At 33.1% G+C, this 12185-nt stretch overlaps 1 protein-coding gene across 3 annotated transcripts in view; it reads left to right on the top strand.

Moving 5' to 3' along the window:
- The window catches only part of CTNNA3 (catenin alpha 3), a 1807132-nt gene that overhangs the window by 1636591 nt on the left and 158356 nt on the right, over positions 1–12185 (top strand). The window lies entirely within an intron of this gene.

Below are 12185 nucleotides of genomic sequence, written 5' to 3'. Positions count from 1 at the left end.
TTCCATTTGGGTCCTCCCTAATTATTTTTATGTTAAAATATTCTTCTTCTTTTTAATGTTTATTTATTTATTATCAGAGAGAGTGCAAACAGGGAAGGAGAGAGAGAGAGAGAGAGAGAGAGAGAGAGACTCCCAAGCAGGCTCTACATTGTCAACACAGAGGCCAAAGCGGAGCTGGAACTCATGAACCGTGAGATCATGACCTGAGCTAAAATCAAGACTCAAATGCTTAACTGACTGAGCCACCCAGGCATCTCAATATTCTTCTTTCTTTAAAAAAAATTGATAGTGGTAGTGAATGGTAAGGTTTTATGTGTTAAAGTTTTTCTTCTCCCTTCTTTTTTTGTTTTGAATGTGTGTGGGTGTGTATGGGTGTGTGTTTTATGACCTAACTTGGTAAAAGAGAATAATTTGAGACATATGCTTATCCCCCACTTTTTTTTTTAAATTTTGTGGGCCTGTGCAATCCCCTGTTTAAGTACCTTTAGAAAAAGAAAACAGTCTATCTCATCTTTTACTTTGAAAATGTTTCTAATTACTATACATTTTCTTTGTGAGCTGTTTGTATTGAGGCTGCAAGAGACATGGTATATATATCTTTTGGAAAGATTCCTGCAAACACCCTGGAGTTTTACCTTTGAAAGCTTAACTCATTGAGGCCTTAATTTTATTATCTGTTTGTGCTCATCCATAAGCACAGCTTTATCTATATTCTCAGTGCTAAGATAGGCTCATGTGTCATATGCTGCCTCTTGAGCAGAGTCTCATTTTTAGTTCATGAATGGAATTTTACGTGGAAAAACCTTATATTCTGCTAAGTGTCTTTCGGATCCAGATGTTTGCCTCTTGAAATTCACATTCAGAAGACAAGAAGAATTACATTTTGTTTATTTAATTTCACTATGTGTTCTGACCATATGGATTTAATTTATACACAGTGAGTGGCTTGCTAGGGCTGCTGATGGGGGAAAGGTATTGCCGTTAACCCTGTGTTTTCATTGTTGCAACAGCAATGAAATGTTTTTATACATTTTAAGTCTCAGGCACTAATTGTACCAGATTTTAACATAAATACTCATGTAAAATAATTTCTTTGGAAGTGCAACAAAAGAAAGGAATTAGATTGCTCCGAGTTGCACATGGAGGGAAGAGTCCTTTAATTCAGATCTGACAATGTAATTTAGCAGTCGATTTCAGAACATATCAGTCCTTGTGATATTTATTTGGAGAATTATGATACTATAGGCAGTGTTATGGGAAGCTTAAATATATAAAAATGAGCTGGTTGCTTTTAGCACTTAAACTTGAATTCTTTGAGAACTGTTTGAATAGTCAGAATAACATGCCAATATTGTGACTCTCTGGGAACACTCTTCCATATTTTCTCCTTTTTTTTTTCTTTATCATAATTAAAAAAAATGAAACAAGACAATGTAAACAATCAGATTATATTATAAATAAGGAGACAGATTATTCAAAATACCGTACTATTAACTCATTACACAGATAAGCTATAATCTATTCCAGTATACATGAACTGAACTTTGAAAATTGCTCTTGGGGTGTCTGGGTGGCTCAGTCGGTTGAGCATCCGACTTCGGCTCAGGTCATGATCTCACAGCTCATGAGTTCGAGCCCCACATCAGGCTCTGTGTTGACAGCTCAGGGCCTGGAGTCTGCTTCGGATTCTGTGTCTCCCTCTCTCTTTGCCCCTAACATACTCACATTCTGTCTCTGTTTCTCTCAAAAATAAATAAACATTAAAAAAAATTTAAAAAGTAAAAGAAAATTTCTTTGGTCCAAATGATTGGATGATAACTGGTGGAAATATACCAACATCAATTGTAAGTTTACTATATAGAAAACTCATGTTGAGACTAAAATGACTTGTAGACTTCCAATGTAGGCCAGGAAGTGAATGAGTTAAATCCACTTCAGCGCTTCTCAGTCAGGTAACATTTCTTGTCATTTATTTCCCCCCACAATTTATTTCTCGCTAATATAATCATTTTGTTAATAATAGTGAATAAAAATACAACGTTAAAATTTTGAAGAGAATATCTCATTTTATTCTTGTTTGGCAAATATTTTTAAACTTTGTGTATGTGTGTGTGTTCTTTTGAAATATCATAAGGCTCAATCTTGGAAAAAAGGAACTAGTAGGAAAGATTCTTTTGTGAGTTCTTCAGAGTCGATTTATCACATATTGCCTCACTTTGTAAATTCACAAGGAAGGCTTTATCACTTTCCATTGGAAGATTTCTTAATGATTCTTATCCTGTCAGGTAGAGTCCAGAAAGTCTTAGTCTCTGGAGAACAATTCCTTATTAGTGCCCCAGTGTTCTGTCCTATAAGATCCCAAGGAAGCTTAGTTGGATTGTTATACATCATCTTAAATAAGTAAATACATGTAGGTAGATAGATGGATATTAGATACATAACATTGAAACATGCCTTTGAAATGTGCCTATGAAACTTGCCTCTCACAAATTGTTCCAAACATTTCCTTTTTTTCTCCTTCAAGTTTTTATTTAAATTCCAATTAATTAACATATAGTGTTCTGAGAAAACAGTTCAGACTTTACCTGGAGATTTGTTAAATTAATCTTTAGCTTAAGGAGGTTTAGAGCAAATAGAAATATGCAGTGTGTATAAAAATAAAACATATTCAGCTCATCAAGATGAGTTCTTTTTCTAAGAATGATCTTTTTTCTTAATTGCAAAAATTCTACTGAGAAAATGTTTATTTAGGAAGCATCTACTATAGGCACTACCTTTACAGCCAATCACATTTATTAACTTACTAAATAAGCCTACATTTTTCTAGGTAACCCAGTATTAGAAAACAAATTCAGTTTCTGGTAAATTTCAAAACATTGTGCCGAGTGCAGGAGGATCAAAAACTAATACCATTGTAATGGAAGATCTATTCATGTGGGAATAATCTACAATTGTGCCTATTTTATGTAACATTTTGACCAGGCACACTTGTGGAGCCTGTAACGCTACATCTTTGGAAAGTACATTTGGTCTCTTCTGAAGACAGTGCCATTCTTAATGTCAATCAGTTGGAGAAGTGGGCTCTCAGGGAACTGGAAAAGAAAAATCCTTTCTCTCTGGGACTTGGCCACCTATGGTTATATTTGGACACAATAACGTCCAACTGAGTGCCTGCGTGGTAAGTAATAAATACTAAAATGATTTCCACAATATAGAGGCTAAAAAATAATTAGGATGCAATAATGAGCCAGATTTTAGATGCCTTTTTACCAAGACCATATTACTCTGCATCTGCCATTATTTCGTTTGTAACACTTTGTCTAATGTGTTACAGTAAAACCTTGGTTTGTGAGCATAATTCATTCTGGAAACATGCTTTTAATCCAAAGCACTTGTATATCAAGGTGAATTTCCCCATAAGAAATAATGGAAACTCAGATGATTCGTTCCACAACACAGAAATATTCATATAAAAATAATTATAATACTGTAATATAAAATAAAATAATAAAGTATAAAATATAAAGAAAATAAATGAATTAACCCACACTTACCTTTGAAAACCTTCGTGGCTAGTGTGAGGGACACAATAGGGAGGGTTATTGTGTAGGATGACTTTTACTATCACTAACGGAATCACTGCTGTCTATTGGCTCAGTGGAATCTTTTTCTGCATGGGGGCCATCGTATACACTCGCACAGATGTTGAGTACAGTACAGTATTAATAAACTCTTATCATAAGGGTGCCTGGGTGGCTCAGTTGGTTAGGTGTCCAACTTTGGCTCCAGTCATGATCTCATGGTTCGTGAGTTTGAGCCCCACATCGGACTCTCTGCTGTCAGCCTTCTTCAGATCCTCTGTCTTCCCTCTCTTTTTGCCCCTCCTCACCTTATTCTATCTCTCAAAATAAATAAATAAGCTTAAAAATAAAATAAACTCTTGTCATATACTGTATTTAATGTAACTGGCAATAAGGCAGCAGAGGAGAGGGTCTATATCTTCAGGCAGTCTGATTTAGAATGAAGCAAAGCATTCCTAAGCTTACTCTTGTACAGAAAAGAAAAGGACTGTCCACGGGTGCTTTGAAGTGACAAAACAATACACTAGTGCCAATTGTGGGCACTTTCCAACATTCTGAAAAATCACTGATTTCTGGCAAACACCATAACCTGAGACCAAGCATCAAAGCATGGGAGATGATCACCCACAATCCCACAGCAAGAGAGAGAGAACCATTGGCTCAGTGGTGACCATGTGATGTTCAGTATCACATACTACTGGTATTGCAAGACAATGCTCAGTTATCAAGTTAAAAATTTTTAGAAATGTTTACTTGTATTGCAGAACACTCACAGAACAAGTTTCTCGCAATCCAGGGTTTTCCTGTATATATATGATTTGGTCTCATGTTAGATGGCTGTGGTTAGTTAAAAAAAAAAAAATTATAGAAAAGTTGCAATTTTAGTACAATTTTCATATAATTTTCACCCAGTTTCTCCTAATGTTGACATCTTGCATAACTAAGGTCTATTTGTCAAAACCAAGAAATGAACATTGGTATTATACTACTAATTAAACTGTAGACTTCATCAATTTTTCCACTAATGTTCTTTTTTGTTCTACATTTAAAGCCAACATCCAACATTTGTGTTTAGCTGTCACATTTACTAGTCTCCTGTACATTAGGACAATTCCTTATCCTTCCTTCTCTTTCATGATCTTGATATTTTTGAAGAATATCAGGTATTTTATAGAATGTCCCTTAATTTAGATTGTTTGATGTTTTTTTCTTCTCATGATTATTTTAAGGTTATGCATTTTCAGAGGGGATACCTACCATAGAATTCATGTGACCTCAGTCCATCAAATCAGAGATACAAGATGTCAATAGATCACAATTCTGGTGATGCTGGCCTTTGTCACGTGGTTAAAGTATTGGTTGCTGGCTTCCTAACCATTGTAAAGTACTGTTATTTTTTTCTTTGTAATTATTAAATATCTTGGGGAAAATGCTTTAAGACTATTCAAGTCTCATATCTTCTCAAATATTTATCTACTAATTTTCATATTCATCACTGAATCTTGCCTTAGTTATTATATTGGTGTTTGTCTAACAGTGATTTTCTATTTTCTTTATTTCGTCTGCATTTGTTAATTAGAAGTATAAGGAAGAGCTGTCCCATCTTTTACATTGTTTATTTATTCAATTATTTATTTCTATCATTATGTACTCATAGATACTTATTGTAGTCTGTGGATTTTAATTCTGTTTTGTTGACCAAATTGTCCCACCTTTTTTGTTGTCTCCTATTTCTTTTTAACATGTCCTCACTGTTTTGTTTTGGTTGGGTTTGGGTCTGGTTTTAGTTCTGGGTTTTGGTTTTTTGTTTGTTTGTTTTGTTTTTATTTATTTATTTATTATTTATTTAGTTAGTTTTTTTTTTTTTTTTGAGAAATTGCTTTCTTTTTGACATCATATGATGATCCAATCTCAACCAAATTGTGAACTCTTTTAGCTGAATTCACCTTACCAATGTCCAATGGCATCTGCCCAGGAGAAGCAAGATTTCATAGCATTGTTTTCCAGCAAGTACCTTTTCTTTCCCTAGACTTTAGGTTAGTTGGTTGTGTTGTGACTTCTGAATAAGATGACGGTAACATTTCTCTTATCGTGAGTATACTTTAGGTAGGTTTCTTCCTGATTATAGATAACTGAATCCAGTTTGCTTAGAGCATTTACTTCAGAAAACTTGCAACTGTAAATTCTTTCTGTGCCCCTTTGAGATGCAAATGTTCTCTTAGCTTCTTGCCAGGTGTACAACCCAGGTATATTCTTAAGGACCTGAAGCTACCCCTTTGAAATGTAATAATCAAGAAAGACAGTGACTGCATCTACCAGCTTCTATAAATAAGCACCATTAGCACACATAGATGGCTTAATCACATTGACCAACCTCCCCCTTAATGTAGTCCAGTACTTTTCTACAAACACACCCCAGTACTTAAAAAAACTCTCACCTTTGTTTCAGCAGATTTGAGTTCAATCTGTCTCTCCTATTACAGTATCTTGTAGATCAGTCTCTCTCTCCTATTACAGTTGTATAAAAATGTTCCTTGCATGTTTAACTTATCCAATGCAATTTTTCATTGACTACTCTGATGAGTTAAAAAAAAGAGTCATGAACTTTTAGATATTGGGCTTACTGTTGTCTTCATTGTGGGAGCAGTGTTTTATCCAATTTTCTACATCATCAGATGAAAACCAGATAAATTATATTTTGTGTTATTTCCATTCTCACTTTGTAAAGTTCCTACGTTACTCCTAAACACTTCCACAAATTTTTCCATACACACAAATTATGTATGTGGATGATTCGTAAATGTTTAAAATGTTGAGACACTACAATACAGTGAAAATGGAACAGAGAAGGTTAGCCTCAACTGAAAGCAATAGATCAGGGAGGACACAAATGCAGAGCAGAAACATGGCCTATGGGATTATAAGCCCTCAGAAATTAGTAGAGTTCTTGAGGGAGGGAATTTGCTATTCTCAAGGATGTATGATAAGGAGTTTGACTCAGTTTCATTTAAATTCCAAAATATGATAATGTAACTATGGGTCTTAGGTCACAAGTGAACAAAAACATGGTCAATTAACCAGTAATATAGTCAAAAAATATTTGTGGATTTTCCAAAAAAAAAAATAAAAACACACACACACATACATATATAATATTTTAAAATACCTAGTAAGTGGTAGACAGGGTATATATCATACAAAATTCTAACTCTGCTTTTCTTTAGGGATTACATAAGCCATATTCAACTAATAATAACATAATGAAAATAGTGCTTTCAATCTCTTTTGCCATATGTATGTGATGACAGTTATTATCAGCATATCGATATAGATTATTAATCATGATACTATATTAAATCACAATAATGTAGGTATATATAAGCATAATATAAGCAAATGTCATGAATATTTGAAATTCTATACCTCATTCCTCAGATTGTTATTTTTCCCAAGAAAAATATTAGAAAGATAGACTGTAGTGTTTAAATTCATATAAACTATTGAAGGCAAATATGTTATATTTATATTCAGTTTTATGTAAAATACATGTATAAATTATATAAAATTTTATTTATTGCAAATTATAATTAAGAAGCAATGAAACAAAGAAATAGAGATGTAGAATTATATTTCAAATTATAGCAATTTTAGTGATACACCATTCATATACTTGTCAAGATTTTATCTTTAACAAAATATTTTAATTAGTTATAAGTGAACATTAAATATCACACCATCAAATATATATGAAAATCATATTTAGTAAGACAGTTGGCTTCCTAGAACTCTTATAGAACAAGTTATTTTGAACCAAAATATATGTTTTTAAACTTAAAAAATAATTACTGGAATTGGTTTTCAAATTGTATTCCGTGCATGCTAATTTACCAAAGAGTAATAATAAATAACTTGACATTTTCTGCACTGGGAGATTTTAAGCTCCTTGAGAGCAGGAACAGTGCCATATAACTCCACAATGCAGTAGAAAATCAGTAAATGCTGGGTGATGATGTTGCAGATGATTCATTGTGTATATTATGACCAAACATTGTTGTACTATGCTGTAATATACAGTGATAGGATAGAGGTACTGTGATATTAGCAGGCAAGCTTATTCATAAACTGAAAGGGCCCCAATTATCTGAGCTTTCTGTATCCTCCTTGATAGATTTTCGCTCCCTTTCTTGGCCTCAGACTAACACATCTCTTGTCTACTTCCAGTTTACTGTAAACAGGGGCGTGGAATTCAGGTAACCAAACTTCAGTTGTGTGAGAAGTAAAAGTTACTAGGCTCTGAGTCACATCCTAAGGGTACTGTTTTGAATAAAATGGGCTTCTACAGTTTGCTTCTCACAGCCTTTCCAATATTTATTTATTGAATTGTTTCTTTGTTTTACATAGCTATGTGGTTTTGAAAATATGAGGATTTCTGTATTGTTAGTCTTGGCAACACCAAAAGACAAAAGTATTTTAAAAACCTGGAATCATATTCTAAAGAAAACACAATGCATGTGAAATTAGATTCATCTATGTCCTTGCAACATTTTAATTAAAAAATAAAGCAAATATATAGGACTATTTAAATCAGAATATTCATATAAGCTTGACAAAGTATTTTCTTTTCTTTGAGATTATCGTTTTGGAGGACAACTTATAATAACCCACCAACTTTGGTGAAAAAGAAACCAGAGGAAATATTTTAAAGGCTTGGTGTTAAACCAATGGTTATTATTTACATATATGTGTGTGTGTGTGTGTGTGTGTGTGTGTGTATATATGTATATATACATACATATACACACATACGTATTATACTATGTAATACTATATGTACTATATTACTATATATTGTCTTATCTTACCTTACCTTATCTTATCTTATCTTACCTTATCTTACCTTATCTTATCTTGATCTCTTAGTCCCAAAGAACCTAGCACTGGGCTTTCACGTATGACCGAAGGAGAAGCAGAGCATCCTTAGTCAGGGATGTTGCAGATAGAATGGCATTTTGGGAGAAGAGAGTAGATTGTATGGCCTATAAAATCTGTAATACCTTCAGTAAACAAGAACATAAAGCATACTATTTGTTTTCTTATTGTTTATTTTGAAAAAATCAAAGACACAGAAAAACTTAAATACACTGGGACAGTGTATGTCTGTATTTCCATGACCTAGATATAGCAGATTTAACCCAATGCTAGTGTGCTATATGCTTTTTTTTTCCCCTGAACTACTTCAAAGTAATTAGCAACATCTGAAGAAAATTAGCAATCCCTTCTTAATTTTGCCTCATACCCAGTTTATATTCAAATTTCTCCAGTTGACTCCCAAAGCAGCATTTATTTTTTTCTAGAACAAGGACACAAATTGAGTTCACAAATAAATATTGCGTTCTTTCTCAAATTGAAATTAACCCTCATGCTAAAAAACATCTTGCAAATGAAACCATATATAGAGATGTGATGGAAAAAAAAAAAAAAAGAAACATTGGGGAGGGTTTCATTTATAGGAGACATGCACGTGTTCCCTATAGGCTTGATTTCCATGGTTGTTAAAAGTGGATATTAATAATATCTACCTTAAATAGTATTATTTAATTAGCATAATTTTTCAAAAGTGGTTAGCAACATGACTGGCACATGGGAAGCATAAATAATGTTAATTGTCATTATTATTATTACCAGTAGAACATAATTAAGTAAGCTTGATAAGTAAGCTGTTTTGAGCCACTCTTGAAGCCTATAAGGTTTTATAAAATAAGATAGTTTACACCTAAGGGATCTGTGAGTGTAACTCATGAGGTCGCAAGAGTGTTATTTTTGACAGATGAGGAAACTTAAGAGACTTTTAAAGCTAATATATTTGTAAATTTGATTTAAAGGAATGTGCATAAAAATGTAAAAATGTATATCAGTCTTTAAAGCAAAGTTCAATTCCAACCCCTAAATATCATTTTAAAATATTATGGAAAACTTTTGTTAATGAATTCTCAGGAATATGTTTGAAATCACAATTTAGTATGCTTAAAATATCAATGCATAATACTTTTTTATGAATTTGTTCTCCAGATTTTAATTAAGTTGAATTTCTGCCAGCAGCAGTTCAGATTTTCTAAACTCCAGCAAAATGTCATACTATTTATATTTCTTATATATTAAAATGCACCCATTTCCCAAATGCCTCTGGGCTTATTAGCAAAAAATAATAATAAAAAAAAAGACAAAAACAAAACCAAAAAAAAAAAATAACAAAAAACAAAAACAAAAATAAAAAAAAACATGTGCATAAATGCTACTATTAAATTTGATAAACTCTGGAGATGAGAATAAGAAAAATAAAAAAAATATTTACCCATGCACATGTGTTAAAAGTTTGCAGAACATTTGAATTTAATTTTCAAGTTCTAGCTACCCATTCACATGAGAAATATTTAATTGATTAGGAATTCCTAGTATTTATAAAATAAAAAATAGTAATTGTGGCTTACATGTTAATAATATACTATTTCTGTGTTCCATTCAGGTTTATAGAAAGGAAAGTAAAAGAGTTATATGATTTACTTAAGCATTAAATTTCCATGAAAAAGTTATACCTAAGTAAAGCAGAACAATTTTGTGGGAAGAGAGAACCACTAACAGCAACACATGGATTTAAAAAACAAATCTGATATTAACCAGTTGGCTAATATTTTCCAAGTCATTTCTCTTTCCTGGGACTCAGTTTCCTTATCTGCTAAATAAGCAATTTGGATTTTGGAACTTCTGAGAATAAGAGAATTATAATGACCCTATGTTTCTATATGGTTTGTTGCTCATGGTATGTATTTACTCAATATAATTTACTTGGTTCCTGCCTAAGCTTTGTAAGGTAGCTAGATTAATGTATAAACTGTCCTTCACCACAATGTTGTGGACATTTTGGAGGCCAGGTGAAGGCATTTATATACATCAATCATAGTACCACTTACTAAGTCCCTACTATATTCCAGGCATCGTTATTTACAGATATAATTCAAATTGTCAGAAAACCCTGGAGCACTTGGGTGGCTCAGTCCGTTAAGCATCTGACTTCGGCTCAGGGCATGATCTCGCAGTTCACATGTTCAAGCCTCCCCCCCAACCCTGCGTTGGGCTCAGAACTTGGAGCCAACTTTGGATTCTGTGTCTCACTCTCTCTCTGCCACTCCCCTGCTCATGCTCTGTCTCCTTCTCTCTCTCAAAAATAAATAATAAAAACATTTTTAAGAAAAATTTAAAAAATAGAAAAGAAAACCCCTAATAAATTTATCATAATTTTAACATGTGATAAAATTGGGGTTGAGGATGCTTAAGGTACTTGCTACAAAGCTGGCACTTGGCAGAGTTGGAACTTGGATAGAGGTCTGTATGACAACTATTTTTGCATTTTTCTTATTGTACCATGTTTTTCTTTTCTTTTGGTCTTTTAAAGAGATAAAGTCATGAAAGTGTTTATAATAAATAATGTAAGCATATTAACATATTAGGTAGGATTAATGAGCATAATGAAATAAAAAGCAGATGAAAAGAAGGTTAAGAACTATTGTGCTATTAATACAGTCTTAGAGGAATACTGAGGACCCGAGTTTGAAAGTGGACAGGGAAATGTATGGGAGAGATTGATTTCTACCTGGTAGAGATAGAAGCTTGAAAAGTGTGTAAATGTAGATGAAAATTAAAATGAAAGATTAATGCTATAAAATTTTGATCCTACAAGCCTATTCTTTATCTCTCTCCTATTTCTATTAGCAACTATAAACATTTATATACATGCATATATATGTCCTACTTTCAGGAAACTTACATTCTGGGGGAAGGAGAATAATAAAACACACATAAACATACATGTATGCATGTATATGAGAAGGAGAGAGAGACTACTATTATTCTAAAAGGTGTTTCTGCTTTCAAAGTCCTTTTCTCAAGTAAGATAGGATATACATATTCATGAATAATTAGACTATAAGACAGACTAATATGAATCATTCTGAGGGGAGAAATGATAACATGTTCTGAAATTTAAAAAATAATAATTATGGGGTATCTGGGTAGCTCAGTCAGTTGAGTGTTCAATTTTTTAATAATTTTTTAATGCTTATTTATTTTTGAGACAGACAGAGAGAGGCAGAGCATAAGCAGGGGAGGGGCAGAGAGAGATACACACAGAATCCAAAGCAGGCTCCAGGCTCTGAGCTGTCAGCAAAGAATCTGACGTGGGACTTGAACCCACAAATGATGAGATCATGACCTGAGCCAAAGTTGGACACATAACCGACTGAGCCACCAAGCACCCCGAGTGTTCAATTCTTGATTTTGGCTCAGGTGATGATCCCAGGGTCTGCATCAGGTTCTGTGCTAGTCATGGAGCCTGTTTGAGATTCTATATGAATTTTCTACTTTAAATAAATTCAAGGGTGGTATATGAGGAATTAATATTCTTTATTCAGTAAGGAGTCATGGAAGCTCCTGTCTTTAGTTGAAGATTTGCACAATGCTATTAAAATCAGAAAGATTATACAAAGTGATAACAAGACAAAAGGATTGAAAAAGAAAGAGAAAATTGACCTGAACTTGTATAGTAGTACT

The sequence above is a fragment of the Neofelis nebulosa genome, chromosome 13 (assembly GCF_028018385.1).
Source record: "Neofelis nebulosa isolate mNeoNeb1 chromosome 13, mNeoNeb1.pri, whole genome shotgun sequence".
NCBI lineage: Eukaryota > Metazoa > Chordata > Mammalia > Carnivora > Felidae > Neofelis > Neofelis nebulosa.
The sequence above is the reverse complement of the archived record's forward strand: the minus strand, read 5'-3'. Positions and strand labels throughout refer to the sequence as shown.